The sequence below is a fragment of the Lissotriton helveticus genome, chromosome 4_1, assembly GCF_964261635.1.
Source record: "Lissotriton helveticus chromosome 4_1, aLisHel1.1, whole genome shotgun sequence".
Lineage (NCBI taxonomy): Eukaryota > Metazoa > Chordata > Amphibia > Caudata > Salamandridae > Lissotriton > Lissotriton helveticus.
Window position 1 is genome coordinate 1,590,507,698 of NC_136063.1, and position 21,649 is coordinate 1,590,529,346.

Sequence of the window (21,649 nt, forward strand, 5' to 3'; positions counted from 1 at the left end):
ACCCATTTCTAACAATAAATGAACATGTCATAAATCGAAATATTCATGTTCGGCAAAAGGATCAAACACTGCTATGAACAATTTGGCCTTAGTAGCTCGCCCCCCACATTACTAGGTGAGGAATAAAAGGGTAACCATGGAATCTTTCAAGCATAATCAGATTGGGTTTGTCCAATCGGTCAAAACTACAAAATGTGTCACTTCTTTCCCTCATATTGGCTATAAAGATGGTTCTGCCCGCATTGCCTGAAATTCTTGGCCCGCACCACTTGCTGGAAGTGGTAGCCCCCCTCCCCTACCGCCCCCCCAAGGTTGGGTCTTGTTGCTCTCCTGACCTGAGCACAGGTTTCTCGTAGAGCTGCCAAGTTGTCCGGGTCCATCCGTGTTGTGCTGCTCCAGTCCACGTTTTTTCCTGGAATTCTGGGACTTGTAGTCTTGTTTATTTCATTATAAAACAGGACTACATGTCCCATAATTCAGAGGAAAAAACCTGGACTGGAGCGGCACATCACCCAATGATCGCAGAAACTTGGCAGCTATGTTAGACTAAGACTCACAGGGAAAGTAGAAGCACCCCGGAGCAACACACAGTAACGGTTGTTCTAGAAATTCACACAAGTGAGACCCCATCACAAGCCTTGTGAAGAATGAGAGCTCCTGCTATGAATGGTGTACCGTCCACGAGGGGAGACCCATCTATCAGCAGGAACGCAACAACTGCTCCCGGGTGTGATTCATTTGAAGTTATCTCACTGTGACCAATGAAGAGAAACCCTCATTGGGCTCTCTTGGTAAAGTTCATAATAAATTGTAGCGTATGACCCCCCTGTGTGAGTGTTTTCGCACGTGCTTGTATGGATGTGTATGCTTGCAAGTTGTGACATCCATAGGGCCGCGCCTTCCCAACAGCAGAATCCTGTGGAATGAACACCTGTGACGTGCCAGGCCCTCCACTGTGACGTCACGAGGTCGAGGCCAGCATCAGCAGCGGAATCCTGTGGATGGAACACCTGTGATGTGCCAGGCCCTCCACTATGATGTCACGAGACCTAGCCTAGCACCAGCAGGGTAATCCTGTGGATGGAACACGTGTGACTTGCCAGGCCCTCCCCTGTGATGTCACGAGGCCCAGCCTAGCACCAGCAGGGGAATCCTGTGGATGGAACACCTGTGACGTGCCAGGCCCTCCAGTGTGATGACACAAGGCTCAGCCTAGCACCAGCAGGGGAATCCTGTGAATGGAACACCTGTGACATGCCAGGCCCTGCACTGTGACGTCACAAGGTCGAGGCCAGCATCAGCAGGGGAATCCTGTGGATGGAACACCTGTGATGTGCCAGGCCCTCCTCTGTGATGTCACGAGGTCCAGGCCAGCACCAGCAGGGGAATCCTGTGGATGGAACACCTGTGACGTGCCAGGCCCTCCACTGTGATGTCAGGAGGTCGAGGCTAAGTGCAAAGGGGAGAGGGGCGCCACCGCCGCAGCAGACTAAAGGAGAGTCCACTGAAGGGGAAGAAGGTCGGGCAAGATTAGATCGTCTTTGAGGCTCATTGCAGGATCCTTTTGTGACTAAATAGATTTTTGCTTTTTTTTTTAGGTAATTGAATTAAAACCGTGCCTCGCCTGCCCCCCTCCCCCCCTTACACTGCCACACCTGTCATCGCCCATAAGCCGTTGATGCATGATGACAGGTTGAAGGTCTCTATTGTGACGTGTCCGTGGTGTACAAAGCTGGCAACCAGGCAGCCGCAGCATTGCACTCATGAGCACCGGATGGAGAGGACCACTGCTGGCGACCGGAGCCGAGGCCCCCCGAGAGGACGAGGGGGCCGGGGCCTCACAGGCTCCAAAAGAACTGGGCGGGCCTGGGTAAAAGGGACAAGGCGAGTATAGAAACCAAATGAATACCGAACTTGAAGCCAAACTTTAAACTGACTTGATACTGACTTGATACTGGCTTGATACTGACATGATACTGATATGATACTGACTTGATACTGACTTGATACTGGCTTGAAACTTCCCTTCCCTTTTCCTTTCTCTTTCCTATTTTTCCTTCTCTACCTTACATTCCTATCTCTCCTCTCAAATCCCCTTCTCCCCCTTTCTTTTAAGTTCCATTTTTCTCCATCACTCTTTAATCCTCTCCCCTTCTGTCACTCCCCTCCCCTTCCCATTCAATCCATTCCGGTCCCATCCTGCACTCTCTTATCTCCTTTTCCATCTCCACCCCTTCCCTTCTCTTCTCCTCCATTCCCTCCCATTCACAGCCTCTTTCCCTTACAATCTGTTCCCATCTCCTCTGCTCCTTTTCTGCTCATCTTCCACTTACCCATCCTTTCTTCCTTATTCTTCCCTCCTTCACCTCCCTTCCCCTTCACCATTCCCTCCCCATTCCCCTCACCCATCTCTTCTTCCATACCCTACCCTTCCCCTCACCTCCCTCTCTCTCATTTGCCCTCTCCCCTCCCTCCTCCCTTCGTTTCCCTGCCTTTCTCCTCCTCTCTCTTCTCCTCCGTCTTCTTCCCCTCATTCTTCCTATCCTTTCCTTTCCTTTCCCTTCCCCCACCCTTCCCTAACCCATCCCTTCTTTCCCTTTATCCCACCCTCCCACTACCTCTCTCCCTCCTGGTTCCCCTCCCCCCTTTATTTCCATTATGTTAGAAATGGGATCCCTGGCTGGCCAGGGCTTGCGCCAAAGTCAGTCAGAGACCACCACTTTCACGTCAGGGCAAGGGAGTTACACGCCAAGATAACCCCTGCTCACCCCCTTGGTAACGTAGCACGAGCAGTAAGGCTAAACTCGGAGGCAATGTGAGTTAAGTGTTTGCGCGCGCACCCAGCAACAACACCCAAGGCCCACCACAAAGGAAACTCCAAACAAGGTTATATATAAAAATAGCCTTTGTATTATACCAAAACACATTAGATAAAAACACACACTTTACAATGTGCCAACAGGCACGGGCAGAATTTACAGAGGATATGTACAAGACAGGGCCACATGGACCACTGTCAGGAATATGCACTTTTAGAACTAGAAATACTGTTAGAATTAGCACTTAGAACATAGAGTATAATCACTTTAGCACACAACCAGTAACTACTGGCACCAGGTAAGTACCACCTACGCAACCCTAACCATCTTAAGAGAATATTACGCAGGGAACCAGGACCTAACTAGCAACACCAGCACTAGGAGAAAAACAACCACCTAAGTATCACAATACCTGTAGGGGTATAGGCACATTACACATGATGCATCACAACACATTCGGAGGTGTAGGGAAGGAAAACACATGATGTATAACATACATTCAGCGGTGTACGAACAAGGCACATGACGCATAAAAACACATTCAGAGGTGCAGGGAAGTGTTGGAAAGGCGATCCCAGGGGAGACAGAAGATGTCTGATGCCCGCCCCGAGACCCACCTCTCTCTATGGAATAGGCCGAGCGCCGTAGGGAGGCCTCCTTGGCGAGGCTCCTCTCCTACAATCGTACCAACTTGAGTAATCCCATAACTTACAGAAGGACACCACACAGGAGGAATATCCACAAGAATCTTTATATAGGCAATTAAGGCAAGTCTTAATAGGTTAGCAGGCAAGGATCGAGGGATCCGTAAAGTCTTGGTTTCCGGGATAGGGGGTAGCGGGACAGTCTTGGCACCAACTGGTGCTCGGATAGTTCAGTGTGGCTCAGGCCGCGACAGCGTCAGCAGGGCCTCGAAGGTGGTTCAGCTTGGTCAGGCCGCGACAGCGTCAGCAGGGCCTCGAAGGTGGGTCGGCTTGGTCAGGCCGCGACAGCGTCAGCAGGGCCTCGAAGGTGGTTCAGCTTGGTCAGGCCGCGACAGCGTCAGCAGGGCCTCGAAGGTGGTTCAGCTTGGTCAGGCCGCGACAGCGTCAGCAGGGCCTCGAAGGTGGTTCAGCTTGGTCAGGCCGCGACAGCGTCAGCAGGGTCTCGAAGGTGGTTCAGCTTGGTCAGGCCGCGACAGCGTCAGCAGGGCCTCGAAGGTTCCAGGTGCAAGAGTTCGGATCAGGATCAGCCGCGACGAGGTCAGCAGGGCTTCGACTCCAAGATACAGCTCCCGTCCTGATCCAGGGCTGGCCCAGATATAGGACTGGAGTCCTTTGATGTCCGGACCCTCGCGCCTGGGGGTCAGAGGGGCCGGGATGAAGGTGTCCAGACGCCCAGCAGGGGGGTGGAGCCAGCGCCCAGGGAGGCTGGAGGGCGATCGATACCAGGCGTCCGGGGACGGCTGGAGGGCCATCGAAACCTCCCGCCTCTCGGATCTGTCAAGTGGCCACTCGACCACCTGGGAGGATCTTGGTGCCCCGATGTCGGGGCTTCGCTGGGGCCGGGGCCAGGGTGGCTGCGGCCATGTGCTCGGGACGTGGTGGGCCCAAGATGGCGTCGGGCCAGAGATGGGGCCAGGCATGGTTGCCGGACCGGCGGTGTTGGCGAGCAGGGACCGCCGGGGTGCCAGGAAGGGGGAGAGCCGTAGGTTGCCAGGGGGCGGCTCTCCTTGCGGGTTCGGGAATGTTCGTGTCAGGGGGGTCGACAGCAGGTCGACGGCGGCCTGATGTCGCCCGGGGCCCGCCATGCGGGAGGGGCAGGCCCACGCCACGAGGCCGGGTCCAACAGGAAGGAACAATTGCGCAGAAATCACATTGGCAAGTAAATCACAAGTTGCGCAAGGTGCACATGGGCACAACACCAGAACCATCCCAAATGTCAGGGGCCTAAACGTGGCAGCTGCCCACTAAGTGCTGGGCAGCTATGTAGATAATGAGGGGGCCAATGTGTGAGCCTCGCAGGCTCTGAACAACTGACTGTCCCCTGAGCCTCTCTGGGCTCTAAACAAAGCAATGCCCCTAGAGCCCTCGTGGCTCTAAACAATTACAATGTCCCCCTGAGTTGGAGTCCACCCCGGGGACTCGTGGCACAAAAATGCCTCTGAGCCTCTCTGGGCTCCAAACAACTGTGGGCGGGGAGCCTCGCAGGGCTCAACAAATATGCCCCCAGGGTCGTTGGAATCCCACTCGGGGATTCGGAGGAAATGGCCCCTCAAGCTGCTGGGTTTAAAGGGGGAGCAGCCCGCTCCAGTAATATGCCCAGGCTCCCACGGGGCCTTCAAGGACAATGGGGACCCCAACGAGCCTCGGGGCTCCAAAGAAATAAGATGCCGCCTTGAGCTGGAGTCCCACTCGTTGGAGTCCCGCTCTGGGGGACTCAGGACTCAACTCACCTGTCGGGCGGGGAACTCCTCTCTTTCGTGCTCCGCCCGGGGTACTCACCGGTGGAAGGACGGCTGTGGTTGGAGAGCTGCCGCTCCTCGGGGCTCTCGGGCGCTACGATCGCCCGGGGCCCGCCATGCGGGAGGGGTAGGCCCACGCCACGAGGCCGGGTCCAACACACGTCCCCTCCAGCTGAAGGCGGGGAGAGTCACCCATCTTCCTGGGGACTCTCTTCGTCGAGGCGGAAGAATCGGGACAGGCCATCAGCGTTGGCGTGGTCGTTGCCAGGGCGATGCTCCACAGTGAAGTCCATCCCTTGGAGGGAGATGGACCATCGCAGCAGCTTCGGGTTTTCGCCACGCATGTGCATCAGCCACCGCAGGGGCCGGTGGTCAGTCTGCACCCGGAAGTGGGTGCCGAAGAGGTATGGCCTGAGTTTCTTGAGGGCCCACACAACGGCGAAGGCCTCTCTCTCAATGGTGCTCCACCGTTGTTCTCTGGCCAGCAGCCGCCGGCTGATGAAGGCGACTGGATGGTCAATTCCCTCGGGGTCCATCTGAGATAGGACCGCCCCGATGCCATGCTCCGAGGCGTCGGTTTGGACTACGAACTCTCGGCTGTAGTCCGGGGCTTGGAGCACAGGGGCGGTACACATGGCTGATTTCAATGTCTCGAAGGCCACCTGACACGCGGGTGTCCATTGTACTTTCTGGGGCCGGTTTTTCGAGGTCAGTTCAGTGAGGGGCCCCACAATACTCCCATAGTTCTTGATGAAGCGCCGATAATAACCAGTGAGCCCCAGGAAGGCCCGGACGGCGGTCTGGGTGACTGGGGGCTCCCAGGCTACGATGGCGTCAATTTTTGGTTGGAGGGGGGCCACCTGACCGCTCCCCACTTGGTGTCCCAGATAGGTCACGGACCCTTGGCCTATCTGGCATTTGCTGGCTTTCACCGTTAACCCGGCCCGTCGGAGGGCCGTCAGGACCTTCCAGAGGTGTTCCAGGTGCTCGGCCCAGTGGAGGCTGTAAACGGCAATGTCATCTAAATAGGCGGCGCTGAAGTCTTCCAGCCCCGCTAGCACCTTGTTCACTAGTCTCTGGAAGGTGGCTGGGGCGTTTTTCATGCCGAAGGGCATTATCTTGAATTGGAAGTGGCCATCGGGGGTTGAGAAGGCTGAGCGCTCCTGGGCGCCAGGGGTGAGGCCGATCTGCCAGTATCCGGCTGTAAGGTCGAAGGTACTGAGGTACTTGGCGGCCCCCAGGCGGTCGATCAGTTCATCGGCCCGGGGGATGGGATGTGCGTCGGTTCTGGTAACAGCATTCAACCCCCGGTATTCAACACAGAACCGGAGGTCTGGAGGGGTGCCAGGCGCGGTGGCTTTAGGGACCAGGACAACGGGGCTGGCCCACGGACTGTCGGAGGGCTCGACCACCCCCAGGGCCAGCATCTTGGTAACTTCGGTCTGGATGCAGGCCCGCACTCGGTCGGGGACTCGGTAGGCCCGGTGTCGTACTGGCTGGCTGTCCCCAGTGTCGACATCATGGACACACCACTGGGTGACCCCGGGAGTGAGGGAGAACAGGTCTGCGAACTGCCCCAACAGCTCTTGGCAGTCTCGGCGCTGGGCGGGGGTCAGGTCGGGGGACAGAGAGATTCCTTCGACGGAGCCGTCCTTCTCAGTGCACCTTAGGAGATCGGGCAGGGGCTCGGAGTCATCTTCGGCCCCATCATCTGTAGCTAGCAGCAGACTCAGTTCAGTGCGTGCGAAGTGCGGCTTGAGCCGGTTAGCGTGTAGAACCCGGAGGGGGTTACTTGGGGGACTCCAGGTCCACGAGGTAGGTGACGGGGCTCTTGCGCTCGATCACTTTGAAGGGGCCCGACCATTTGTCCTGGAGGGCACAAGGTTCGACCGGGGACATGACCCAGACCTGCTGGCCCGGCTCGAATTCAATGGACGAAGAGTTCTGATCATACCAGCGCTTCATGTCCTCCTGGCTGGCCTCGAGGTTGGCCTCGGCAAGGGCCCGGAACTTCCGAGTCTGGTTTCGGAGCATCAGGAGGTACCGGTAGACATCCGGTGGTGCGTTCTGGACGGTAGTTTCCCAGCCTTCTTTGACCAGGCTGAGGGGACCTCGGACCGGGTGGCCGTACAGGAGTTCAAAGGGGCTGAAGCCCAGGGACTTCTGCGGTACCTCCCGATAGGCAAATAAGAGGCACGGCAGCAGAACGTCCCATTTGCGGCGGAGGGGCTCTTCTAGGCCCTGGATCATCCCCTTGAGTGTTCGGTTAAACCGCTCCACCAGCCCATTCCCTTGGGGGTGATACGGGGTGGTGAACTTATACGTGACCCTGCACTGTTGCCACAGGGCCCGCATATACTTCGATATAAAGTTCGTGCCCCGATCGCTCACGATCTCTCTGGGAAATCCGACTCTGGAGAAGATCCCCATCAGGGCGCGGCCCACTACGGGAGCTGTGATGGTTCTGAGGGGGATGGCTTCAGGGTAGCGGGTGGCGTGGTCCACCAGGACATGGATGAAGCGATGCCCTTGCGAGGTTTGGGGGTCCAGGGGCCCCACAATGTCGATTCCCACTCGCTCGAAGGGGGTGGTCACGACTGGAAAGGGCTGGAGTGGGGCCTTCATTTTTCCCCCGCTCTTTCCGCTGGCTTGGCATGTCGGGCAGGTTCGGCAGTGGTTGTGCACATCGCTGCGCATCTTCGGCCAATAGAAATGGGTCACCTGGTGGCTGTAAATTTTGTCCTGCCCCAGGTGCCCGGCGAGGGGCACATCGTGTGCCAGGTTCAAAAGAAAGTCTCTGAATCGTAGGGGGACCACCAACACTCGGCTGGCCCCTAGCTCGGCGATTTTCTGCTCACTGTATAGGAGGTCGTGGTCCCAGTAGACCCAGTGGGACCCCGAGGTGTCCCCGGTAGCTTGGGCGGTGGCTTGCTGTCGGGTCCCTTCGAGGGAAGGGCAGACCTTCTGTTCCTGCCGGAACTGCTCTCGGGTGGGGCCACCCTCTTGGCGCCATTGGGCTAGTTCGGGTATGTCGCTGAGCTCGTGGCTGCTTTCGTGGTCGGGCTCCGACGGCCTGGGCTCGGAGTCGGACTCTTCCTTGTCTGCTGGTGGTGGTGGCGCGGGCCATTCCGGCTCTTCGGTCGGGGCGGCCTCGGTCGCCGCCGCGGCTCGGGCTGACATGGACCGGGTCGTCGCGCAGACCCACTCTGGTAGACCCATCATGCCGAGATGTTCTCTTCGTTCGACTTGGGCCCAAGGTGAGCTCTCGAGGTCGTTCCCGAGGAGGCAGTCCACGGGGGCGTCGTCCCGGACGGTTACCTTGAGAGTACCCGACACTCCCCCCCACTCGAAGGGGATTCGGGCCATCTGGCACAGAGTCTCGGAGTTGTCGGCGGCCCTTACGGGGCATCGTACGTTTGGAATGATCTGTTCGGGGGTCACCAAGTGGCAGCGGACGGCCGTCACACTGGCTCCCGTGTCTCGGAGGGCTTCGGTCCGTTGTCCATTGATGTGGACCCACTGACGGTACTTCTGAGTGTTGCTCGGTAGCGGGGCCTTGGGGACCATGTCTCTTTGGCCCAGGCAGGCCAGGGCCATGGCGGCCGGCTCGTACTCTGTCTGCTCTTCATCAAAAACCTCTTCGTCTTCTTCTCCCCCCTCCCCCAGTGCTGCAGCAGCGAACTGGCGGGTCGGGGGCCCGGTGGTGCCGGGACGCCTGTTCATGGGGCAGAGGGGGTCACTGGCGTAGTGACCGGTCCGCTGGCATCTGTGGCAAGTAATGTTCGGGTGGGGCCCCGGCCGTGCTGGGGGGGTCCCTCTTCTGACCAGGGACGGCGAAGTGTTATTTTGGGGGGACCCCCGAGGCGGGCTCCGGCCCGGGGTCGACTGGAAGTCTCGGCTCCGGTTCTGGCCTCCCCCGCCGCCACGCTGGCGGGGGTGCCCCCGGCCGTTCTGTCCTGCTTCTCCGATCGGGGTCCGGGGGACCCGGGTGCTCACCCAGCGATCGGCCTCGATGGCGAGTTTCCGTGGCTCGGTCAGTTTACTGTCGAGGAGATGCTGCCTTAGCTCGACAAAGCAGTTGTTGGAGAGGTGCTCCCAAACGATGAGGTCGAACAGTTGCTCGTAGGTAGACACTTTGCTGCCCTTTATCCATCCCTCCAGAGCCCTGCTATAAAAGTTCACGTACTCGACCCAGGTGGTGCCGGGGATTTTCTTGCAGTCTCTGAATCTCTGCCGGTACATCTCGGGGGTGAGGCCATATCGGATGAGCAGGGCGTCCTTCATGTGGTCATAGGAGGACATCACCTCCTCGGCCAGATCTAGCAGGGTGTCTCTGCCCTCGCTGACAAACCTCCCCCATAAGCCGGCACCCCAGTCTTTTCGCGGGATGCGGTGCGCGGTCATGGCCACTTCATACGCCTTGAACCATTGCTGGATATCGTCATTCTTGTAGTATTCCTTGACGATATCCTTCGGGATGTGGACCTTCGGGTCGGCAGGAGGGGGAGCGTTCCGGGTTACGGCGGCGGCAGCCTCTTCGATCTTGGCCTTGATCTCTAGTTCTTTGAGGCCACGCTCGTGTTCATACGTGAGTTTTTTCTCTTCCAGTTCTCTTTGCCTTCGTCTCTCTTCCAGATCTCCCTCTAATCGGAGTTGCTCAATGGCCATCTTCTTTTCTGCTAATTGGAGTTCCCCGTCCAGCCGGAGTCGGGCGAGCTCCAGTTCATGTAGCCGACTCCTCTCTCGCTCCCGGGCGTCTTCATGGGAGAGGCCTGGTTCTCTGTTGACGGACCTTTCTTCCACTGGGGTTGCGACGGTACTCACGGGTACCTCGATGACAATGTCCTCGTTGGCTTGGGGTGGGGTCGCTCCTGTCTCCACCCATGTTTGTAATGCCTCTTTAAAATCATCTTTTGTGCTCAGACCGGTGGTAGCGATACCCAGGGCTTTGCAGAATTGTTTGAGTTCTTTATGGGTGTACTCCTCTAGTCGTTCCTTCTGGAATTCCGTAGTCGTTCCGGCTTCTTTAGTACTCATGGTTGCTGTGTGTCTCTGTTAGTAGTGGCGAGTTACTCGCGGTACGATTTGCGCGGGCTCGGATCCCGTCGCTTGTCACCAATGTTGGAAAGGCGATCCCAGGGGAGACAGAAGATGTCTGATGCCCGCCCCGAGACCCACCTCTCTCTATGGAATAGGCCGAGCGCCGTAGGGAGGCCTCCTTGGCGAGGCTCCTCTCCTACAATCGTACCAACTTGAGTAATCCCACTACTTACAGAAGGACACCACACAGGAGGAATATCCACAAGAATCTTTATATAGGCAATTAAGGCAAGTCTTAATAGGTTAGCAGGCAAGGATCGAGGGATCCGTAAAGTCTTGGTTTCCGGGATAGGGGGTAGCGGGACAGTCTTGGCACCAACTGGTGCTCGGATAGTTCAGTGTGGCTCAGGCCGCGACAGCGTCAGCAGGGCCTCGAAGGTGGTTCAGCTTGGTCAGGCCGCGACAGCGTCAGCAGGGCCTCGAAGGTGGGTCGGCTTGGTCAGGCCGCGACAGCGTCAGCAGGGCCTCGAAGGTGGTTCAGCTTGGTCAGGCCGCGACAGCGTCAGCAGGGCCTCGAAGGTGGTTCAGCTTGGTCAGGCCGCGACAGCGTCAGCAGGGCCTCGAAGGTGGTTCAGCTTGGTCAGGCCGCGACAGCGTCAGCAGGGCCTCGAAGGTGGTTCAGCTTGGTCAGGCCGCGACAGCGTCAGCAGGGCCTCGAAGGTTCCAGGTGCAAGAGTTCGGATCAGGATCAGCCGCGACGAGGTCAGCAGGGCTTCGACTCCAAGATACAACTCCCGTCCTGATCCAGGGCTGGCCCAGATATAGGACTGGAGTCCTTTGATGTCCGGACCCTCGCGCCTGGGGGTCAGAGGGGCCGGGATGAAGGTGTCCAGACGCCCAGCAGGGGGGTGGAGCCAGCGCCCAGGGAGGCTGGAGGGCGATCGATACCAGGCGTCCGGGGACGGCTGGAGGGCCATCGAAACTTCCCGCCTCTCGGATCTGTCAAGTGGCCACTCGACCACCTGGGAGGATCTTGGTGCCCCGATGTCGGGGCTTCGCTGGGGCCGGGGCCAGGGTGGCTGCGGCCATGTGCTCGGGACGTGGTGGGCCCAAGATGGCGTCGGGCCAAAGATGGGGCCAGGCATGGTTGCCGGACCGGCGGTGTTGGCGAGCAGGGACCGCCGGGGTGCCAGGAAGGGGGAGAGCCGTAGGTTGCCAGGGGGCGGCTCTCCTTGCCGGTTCGGGAATGTTCATGTCAGGGGGGTCGACAGCAGGACGACGGCGGCCCGATGTCGCCCGGGGCCCGCCATGCGGGAGGGGTAGGCCCATGCCACGAGGCCGGGTCCAACAGGAAGGAACAATTGCGCAGAAATCACATTGGCAAGTAAATCACAAGTTGCGCAAGGTGCACATGGGCACAACACCAGAACCATCCCAAATGTCAGGGGCCTAAACGTGGCAGGTGCCCACTAAGTGCTGGGCAGCTATGTAGATAATGAGGGGGCCAATGTGTGAGCCTCGCAGGCTCTGAACAACTGACTGTCCCCTGACCCACTCTGGGCTCTAAACAAAGCAATGCCCCTAGAGCCCTCGTGGCTCTAAACAATTACAATGTCCCCCTTAGTTGGAGTCCACCCCGGGGACTCGTGGCACAAAAATGCCTCTGAGCCTCTCTGGGCTCCAAACAACTGTGGGCGGGGAGCCTCGCAGGGCTCAACAAATATGCCCCCAGGGTCGTTGAAATCCCACTCGGGGATTCGGAGGAAATGGCCCCTCAAGCTGCTGGGTTTAAAGGGGGAGCAGCCCGCTCCAGTAATATGCCCAGGCTCCCACGGGGCCTTCAAGGACAATGGGGACCCCAACGAGCCTCGGGGCTCCAAAGAAATAAGATGCCGCCTTGAGCTGGAGTCCCACTCGTTGGAGTCCCGCTCTGGGGGACTCAGGACTCAACTCACCTGTCGGGCGGGGAACTCCTCTCTTTCGTGCTCCGCCCGGGGTACTCACCGGTGGAAGGACGGCTGTGGTTGGAGAGCTGCCGCTCCTCGGGGCTCTCGGGCGCTACAATCACCGGACACCTTTGCTGCAGCACGCCTCTGGCGGCCGCACTCTGCTTGGTGCCACGGGCGGGACTCCTCCTCTCCGGGGCCTCGCCGGCGGCCGCACCTCTTCTCTCCGAGGCTCTTCTCTGGCGGTGTCAGGTGGGACTGGGCAGTAGGCGGGGCTCTACCAGGCATGGGAGCCCCGCGGACCTCACCTGCTCAGTCCCAGCCGACTCTTTTCCACGCGCACTTCTCCCTGCCACCCCGGAGCACGGGGTGGGCTCCCGTCCGCTTCTGGTTTTCGGGGGCGGGACTTCTGGGTCGCCGCGGGCAGAGCGGTGGCCCACAGGGCACTCCTCGGCGATCCGGGCAAAAACGAGGGGTGGGCACCCTCGGACATGGACAATGCCGGGTGGGCACCGGCCTTTACAAATAAAGCGCTCCCAGCGCTCATTTGGGGAAAATAAAGCGTTCCCAGGCGCCAGAGATGAAGTTAGCGCTCCCAAGTGCTTTAGGACAAGATACAAGCTCTCCCAGGCGCTAGAAGCAAAGTGCTCCCAGGTGCTGGGAGGGCCACAAGTCCAGAAAAAGTTCTCCTAGGACTGCAGCAAGATTGGGGGGGCAAGGCTGGGCCAGGGGCCAGCTCACTGGGCCCTCCAGGCAGCAAGGCAGTCCCAAGTGGCGGTTCCTCCTGGCGGCCAGCAGCAGCCCCCCTCAGATAGGATCCAGGAAAGGAACAACTTATAAGGGGACACAGCCCCTTTTAATACATCAAATCCCTTTGTCTGGCTTCAGGGTGAGGGGAAAAACCAGTCACAGCTGGTTTGTGAGCACTCTTGATGTGCTCAGCCCCTCACTCTATTCACTGGCAGGGCTAGGGTCATTAGACACACCACAGGGGGCGGAGCCAGCATTGTGTGGGGAAAGCCCAGCCCTATTCAGGACCCAGGTGCACCACTCCCTCACATCCCACATGCTAATCTCAACACTCACCACCGGGCAGACCCATCATGACTCATGGAGCCTGGCACCCCAGCCAGCTCCAGCCAATCACACGCCAGCACATTCACTGCACAGACAGGCACACTTCTAGAAGTGGCACTTCCCCACTAGACACATACACACCGCATGCATCATTGCGCAGCATTCAATCACACGAGTCCGCACATACCAGACTTGAGCCTGCACACCCCACGCATCAGGAACTACCAGGGACACATACATTCCCCATTCATTCCTATGGGAGGGCAGGCCGCTCTCACCACATGCACTCAGAGTGCGCATGCACTTTCCACTGGGACACAGTGAAAGTGCGCAGAAACCAAAAATCACCATCACCAGGTCACCATTAAAAGCACAAAGTTTAGGGGTGAACCTGCCAGAAGGGCCAAGTCCAAAACTTTCTTCTTTACCTCTTTAATCCTCTCCCCTTCTGTCACTCCCTCTTCCCTTCCATCCCATTCTGTTACCCCACGCACACAACCCCACACACACAACCCCACAAAGACAAGCCCACACAAACACTCCCACACACACAACGCCCCACACACATACAACCCCATACACAACCCCACACACACAACCCCCCAAACACAAGCCCCCACACACAAGCCCCATACACACACAACCCCCTACACACACACAAACCCCACACACACAACCCCACATACACACAACCCCAACCCCACACACACAACCCACCTATACACACTCAACCCCCCACACACTAACGCCCACACACACAACCTCACCCACACACAACCCCACACACCACACAACCCCCCCACACACACACAACCCCACACACACAACTCCATGCACAAACAACCCCCCCACACAACCCCCACACCCACACACAACCCCACACACACAACCCCCTCACACACACACAACCCCCCACACACAACCCCACACACACAACCCCCTCACACATACAAATCTCCCCCACACACAACCCCACACACTCACACACACAACCCCACACACACACAACCCCCCACACACAACCCCCTACACACACCCCCACAACCCCACACACAACCCCCCAATCAAAACCCTACACACAACCCACCACATACAACCCCACACACACACAACCCCCTACACACACAACCCCATACACACAACCCCCCACACATCCCTACACACACAACCCCCACACACACAACCCCACACACACACACAACCCCACACACACAACCTTACACAACCACCCAAGTACACACAAACACACAACCACACAACCACACTCAAACACACAACCCCCCACACACAACCCAACACACACACAACCCCACACACGCACACAACCCCCACACACACAACCACACAACTACACACACACAACCACACACAACCCCATACACACACACAACCCCCCCACACACAACCCCCCCCACACAAGCCCCCCCACACACAACCCCCCCACACACAAATCCCACACACACAACCCCACACACACAACCCCAATCCCACACACACCACCCCACCTACACACACACAACCCCACACATGCAACCCCAAACACACACACAACCCCCCACACACACAACCCTACACAAACACCCCACACACAAACACCCCCCACACACAACCCCACAACCCCACACACACACAACCCTGTAACCACACACACACAACCCACCCCCACACACACACAACCCCACACACACACAACCACACACACATAACCCCACACAACCACAACCACAATCACACAACCCACCCACACACACACCATCCCACACACACACCATCCCACACACAACCCCACATACTCACACAACCCCATGCACTCATACACAACCCCACACACACAACCCCCCACACACACACCCAAAACCCCCCACACACACAACGACAAACCACCCCACACACAACCACACACACATCCATACACACAACCCCCCACACACTCACTCAACCCCACACACACACACACACACAACCCCCCACACAACCCCCAACACAAACAACCCCTCACAAACACACACAACCCCACACACACAACCTTACACAACCACACAACCACAAACACACAACCACACACACAACCACACACAACCAACCACACACACAACCACACAACTCCCCATCACACACAACCCCACACACAACCCCACCCACAACCACACACACAGAACCCCACACACACAACCCCCCACACACAATCACACACACACACAACCACACACACAACCCCATAAACACACACAACCCCCCACACACACAACCCCCATACACAAGCCCCCCATACACACACACCCCCACACAAACCCCACACACACAACCCCCCCACACACACCCCAACCCCACACACACAACCCCAGCTACACACACACAACCCCACACACAACCCCAAACACACACAACCCCCCACACACTCCCCCAAACACACACCCCCACACAAACACCCCCCCCACACACACAACCCCCCACACACACACCACAACCCAAAACCACACACACACAACCCCACACACACAACCTCCCACACACAAACCCACACACACACAACCCCCCACACACACATAACCCCACACAACCACACACAAACACACAACCACACAACCACACACACAACCACACAACCCCACACACAGAACCCCACACACAGAACCCCCCACACACACAACCCCACACACACAACCCCACGCACACACACACAACCCCTGACACACACAACCCCACACATACACCCAACACCCCCCACACACAACCCCCCCACACACACCCCACACACAACCCCTCACACACACCCCCACACAACCTCACACATACACACACAACCCCCCCCACACACAACCACACAACCAAACACACAACCCCCCACACACACAACCACACACATGCAAGCTCACACAACCACATACACTTTCTCTTTCCACGACACTCTCACAGACACACAGACTCAGACACACTTTCACACTCTCACGTACACTCTCCCACAGACTCTCACAGACACTCTCACACTCTCACAGACACACTCTCTCACAAGCACAATATCACAGACACTCTATCACAGACACTCAGACACTCCCTCACACTCTGAGACTCTCTGAGACACTCTTATAGTCTCTTGCAGACACTCTCACAGACTTTCACAGACACTCTCACAGACACTCTCTCACAGACTGTGAGAGTGTGAGAGAATCTGTGGGAGAGTATCTGTGAGAGTGTCTGTGAGAGTCTGTCTGTGAGACAGTGTCTGTGAGAGAGTATCAGTGAGAGTCTGTGAGGGAGTGTCTGTGAGAGTCTCTGTGAGAGACTATGAGAGAGTCTGTGAGAGAGTGTCTGAGATTGTCTCTGAGAGAGTGTCTGTCATAGAGTGCCTTTGATAGAGTGTCTGTGAGAGACTATCTGTGAGAGTGTCTGTGATTGTCTGTGAGAGTGTCTGTGAGACTTTGAGAGTGTCTGTGAGAGAGTGTCTGTGAGAGAGAGTCTGTAAGAGTGTCTGTGAGAGAGTCTGTGAGAGTCTGTGTGTTGGACTGGGCCTTCTGGCAGGTCCACCCCTGAGGTTTTTGCTTGTTATATGTGACCTGGGGATGGTGATTCCCACTCTGAGTGCGTGTAGATGAGAGAGGCCTGCCCTCCCATAGGAATGCATGGGGAATGTGTGTGTCCCTGGTAGTTCCTGATGCGTGGGGGGTACAGGCTCGAGTCTGGTATGTGTGGACTTGTGTGATTGAATGCTGCAAGATGATGTATGCAGCGTGTGTGTGTCTAAAATGGAAGTGCCACTTCTAGACATGGGTGTGTAGGTGTGCTGCGTGTGATTGGCTGAAGCTGGCTGGGGAGCCTGGCTCCAGGAGTCTGTGTGGGTCTGCCCCGGTGGTGAATGGAGAGATTAACATGCTGATGTGAGGGAGGGGCTGTGCATGTATCCTCTATGGGGCTGGGCTTTCCCCCACAATGCTGGCTCCACCCCCCTGGGGTGCGTCTGATGACCCTGGCCTGCCTGATGAAAGGAAAGGGTGGCTGGGGAAAACAAGATACTCCCAAAACCAGCTGCGACTGGTTTCTCCCCCACTCAGCACCTTTAGACAAAGGAATTTCATGTATAAAAAGAGGCTGTGACCTCTTCTAAAATGTTCTTGTTCCCAACTTGAATCTACCAGGGGCGTGCTGCTGCTTGGGCTCAGGGTTGGCTTGCCTCCCTGGGCCCTGCCCTGCTCCTGGACTTCTGATGGTCTTTTTCCCTTCTAGGAGCTGCTGTGCTCCACCTGAAGTCCTGGACTTCCTATGGAATTTGCTGTTTCTCTTCTAGCGCTTGGGAGCGCTTTCTTTTGACCCCCAGCGCTTGGGAGCGCTGTTCCTCCTGCCCAGCGCCTGGGAGCGCTGATTCCTGCCCCCTAGCGCTTTGGGGCGCTTCATTCCTGTACTAGCGCTGGGAGCGCTATATTCCACAAGCCGGTGCCCACCCGGCATTTGCCCTGTTCTACGGAGGTTCCCGAGCCCCAGCGAGTGCCTACCTCGCTTATCGAGTTCACCGCCGCTGGCCCGGGACCCTTCGTAATGCCGTCCCCCGGGAGGCGCTGGGATTGGCTGCCGGCCAGAGGAGCTGGGGAGAGGAGCTCAGAGAGCACGACGAGGCAGGGAGCGGCGGGAGCCGTCTCTGTGCCCCTGCTTCCCCTCGAGAAGACTGCCGTTTCCCCCCCGGGGCCCCCAGGAGCGAGAGGGAACCCCGGAGAGTGAGGAGAGACCGGCGCTGACCCGGTGAGTGCAGAGAAGGGGAACATTGCCGGTGCCCGCCCCTCCCCTCCAATGATCCTTTTGTTGCGCAGAAGAGGCCCGTGGGCCCCCTGTCATATAGAGTCCCCCGAGAGGGACTCCACCTACCTTTGCCCTGACGAGCCTGCGAGGCTCGGTCCCCGCAACTTCGTGGTCGAGCCCGAGAGGCTCGAGTGCCAGTCCCTGTTCTTTCCACCATTGTCCCCGAGCCCCGAGAGGCTCCACCATTGTCCCCGAGCCCCGAGAGGCTCGGCCCCAGCAGTTTTCGTTCTCGAGCCCTGAGAGGCTGCACCGCTATCTTAACCCCTCGAGCCCTGAGAGGTTCCCCCTTAGCCCATTTGTTCCGAGCCGGCGAGGCTCCATCGTGTTGGGCCATCCTTGGCCCTCAGCTGCCCAGCACTTCGTGGGCAGCTGCCACGTGTAGGTTTATTCTGACTACCTACAGCCTGTCCTAACGTCGGGACTTTGGGCGCTCTAGCCCCTGAAAGGCCAATTGGCCTGTTGAGAGTTATTGGCTACTGTTAAATGTGATTCCTGAGAGTTACTCTGTGTTGCACCTCTGAAGGTGCTTCTGTTACGTTATGTACCCTGTCCTTGTTCCCTCCAGAATACCATATGCCTCATGTATGTTGCTTCTGGTTAGAGTGAGTTCTACTGCTAGTTCTATGAAGCTCCGGGTTGTCATGTGTTCTAATGCTAGCTCCTGGTTGTTATGTGTTCTAGTACTAGTTCTAGGAAGCTCCCAGTTGTTATGTGTTCTAAATGCCAGTTCCATCATGTGCATATTCCTGGCAGTGGTCCCATGGCCCTGTCCTGTACATAGTCCCTTGTAAACCCTGCCCGTGCCCCTGGCACCTTGTAAATTGTGTATTTATATCTAAGTGTGTTTTTCAATACAAAGGCTATTTTCATATATATCTTGTGTGGAGTTCCTTTTGTGGGGTACCCAGGAGGTTGTTGCTGGGGGTGCGTGCGCAAATGCTTTACACATGACCTCCGAGATAGGCCTGACTGCTCGTGCCAATCTACCAAGGGGGTGAGCAGGGGTTGTCTTGGCGGGTGACTTCCCTACCCTAACTGGAAATGGTGATTTCTGCCTGGCCTTGGCGCAAGCCTTGGCCAACCAGGGATCCCATTTATAACACTGTGAGGGAGTGTCTGTGAGTGTCTGTGATAGAGTGTCTGTGAGAGTGTCTGTGAGAGAGTGTCTGTGAAAGTGTGTCTGTGAGAGTGTCTGTGAGAGTCTCGAGGGAATGTCTGTGAGTGTCTGTGAGAGAGTGTCTGTGAGTCTGAGAGAGTGTCTGTGAGAGTCTGTGAGTGTGTGAGTCTGTGAGAGTGTCAGAGTCTGTGAGAGTGTGAGAGAGTGTCTGTGAGAGAGTGTGTCTTTGAGAGTGTGCCTGTGAGAGAGTGTCTGTGAGAGTAAGTGTGTGAGAGTGTGTCTGTGAGAGAGTATATGTGAGAGTATCTGTGAGAGATTGTCTGTGAGAGTCTGTGAGAGTGTCTGTGAGACTGTGAGAGAGTGTCTGTGAGAGAGTGTCTGTGAGAGAGAGTCTACGTGTCTGTGAGAGTGTCTGTGAGACTGTGAGAGAGTGTCTGTGAGAGAGTTTCCATGTGAGAGAGTCTGTAAGAGTGTCTGTGAAAGAGTCTGTGAGAGTCTGTGAGGGAGTGTCTGTGATGGAGTGTCTGTGAGAGTGTCTGTGAGAGAGTGTCTGTGAAAGAGTGTCTGTGAGAGTCTCGAGAGAATGTATGTGAGTGTCTGTGAGAGAGTGTCAGTGAGTCCGAGAGAGTGTCTGTGAGAGTCTGTGAGGGAGTGTGAGAGTCTGTGAGAGAGTGTGAGAGTCTGTGAGAGTATGAGACAGTGTCTGTGAGAGAGTGTCTGTGAGTGTCTGTGAGAGTGTCTGTGAGACTCCGAGAGAGTGTCTGTGAGAGAGTGTCTATGAGAGAGAGTCTGTTAGAGTGTCTGTGAGAGAGTCTGTGAGGGAGTGTCTGTGAGTGTCTGTGATGGAGTGTCTGTGAGAGTGTCTGTGAAAGAGTGTCTGTGAGAGTCTCGAGAGAATGTATGTGAGTGTCTGTGAGAGAGTGTCTGTGAGTCTGAGAGAGTGTCTGTGACAGTCTGTGAGAGAGTGTCAGAGTCTGTGAGAGTGAGTGTGTGAGAGTGTGTCTGTGAGTGAGTGTGTCTTTGAGAGTGTGCCTGTGAGAGAGTGTCTGTGAGAGTAAGTGTGTGAGAGTGTGTCTGTGAGAGAGTATATGTGAGAGTATCTGTGAGAGAGTGTCCGTGAGAGTCTGTCTGTGAGAGTGTGAGACAGTGTCTGTGAGAGAGTGTCTGTGAGAGTATGTGAGAGAGTGTGTGAGAGAGTGTCTGTGAGAGACTATGAGAGAGTCTGTGAGAAAGTGTCTGTGAGAGTATCAGTGAGAGAGTGTCTGTGAGAGAGTGTCTGTGAGTCTGTCTTTGAGAGAGTGTGAGACAGTGTCTGTGAGATTGTCTGTGAGAGTATGTGAGAGAGTGTCTGTGAGCGAGTGTCTGTGAGAGACTACGAGAGAGTCTGTGAGAGAATATCTGAGAGAGAGTGTCTGTGAGAGAGTGTCTGTGAGAGTGTCTGTGAGACTGTGAAAGAGTGTCTGAGAGAGAGTGTCTGTGAGGGAGTGTCTGTGAGAGTGTCTGTGAGACTGTGAGAGAGTGTCTGAGAGAGTGTCTGTGAGTGTCTGTGAAACAGTATCTGTGAGAGAGTGTCTGTGAGTGTCTGTGAGAGAGTGTCTGTGAGAGTGTGAGAGACTGTCTGTGAGAGTCTGTCTGTGAGAATGTCTGTGAGACAGTGTCTGTGAGAGAGCGTCTGTGAGAGAGTCTGTGAGAGAGTGTCTGTGAGGGTGTCTGTGAGAGAGTGTATGTGAGAGTCTGTGAGAGAGTGTGTGTGAGAGTCTGTGAAAATGACTATGAGAGTCTGTGAGAGAGTGTCTGTGAGAGTCTGGGAGACTGTGACAGAGTGTCTGTGAGAGTGTGAGAGTCTGTGAGAGTATCGAGAGAATTGCTGTGGGTGTCTGTGAGACAGTGTCTTTGAGTCTGAGCGTGTCTTTGAGAGTGTGAGAGAGTGTCTGTGAGAGTCTGTGAGAGAGTGTCTGAGAGTCTGAGAGAGTGTCTGAGAGTCTGTGAGAGAGTGTGTCTGTGAGAGTGCTTTTGAGAGTGTCTGTGAGAGAGTCTGTGAGAGTCTGTCTGTGGGAGAGTGTGAGACAGTGTCTGTGAGAGAGTGTTTGTGAGAGTCTGTGAGAGAGTGTGTGAGAGAGTTTATGTGAGAGAGTGTCTGTGAGAGACTATGAGAGAGTGTCTGAGAGTGTCTTTGATAGAGTGTCTGTGAGAGAGTATCTGTGAGGGAGTGTCTGTTAGAGAATGTCTGTGAAACTGTGAGAGTGTCTGTGAGAGAGTGTCTGTGAGAGAGTGTATGAGAGAGAGTATCTGTGAGAGAGTGTCTGTGAGAGACTATGAGAGAGTGTCTGAGAGTGTCTTTGATAGAGTGTCTGTGAGAAAGTATCTGTGAGAGAGTGTCTGTGAGAGAGTGTCTGTGAGAGAGTGTCTGTGAGAGAGT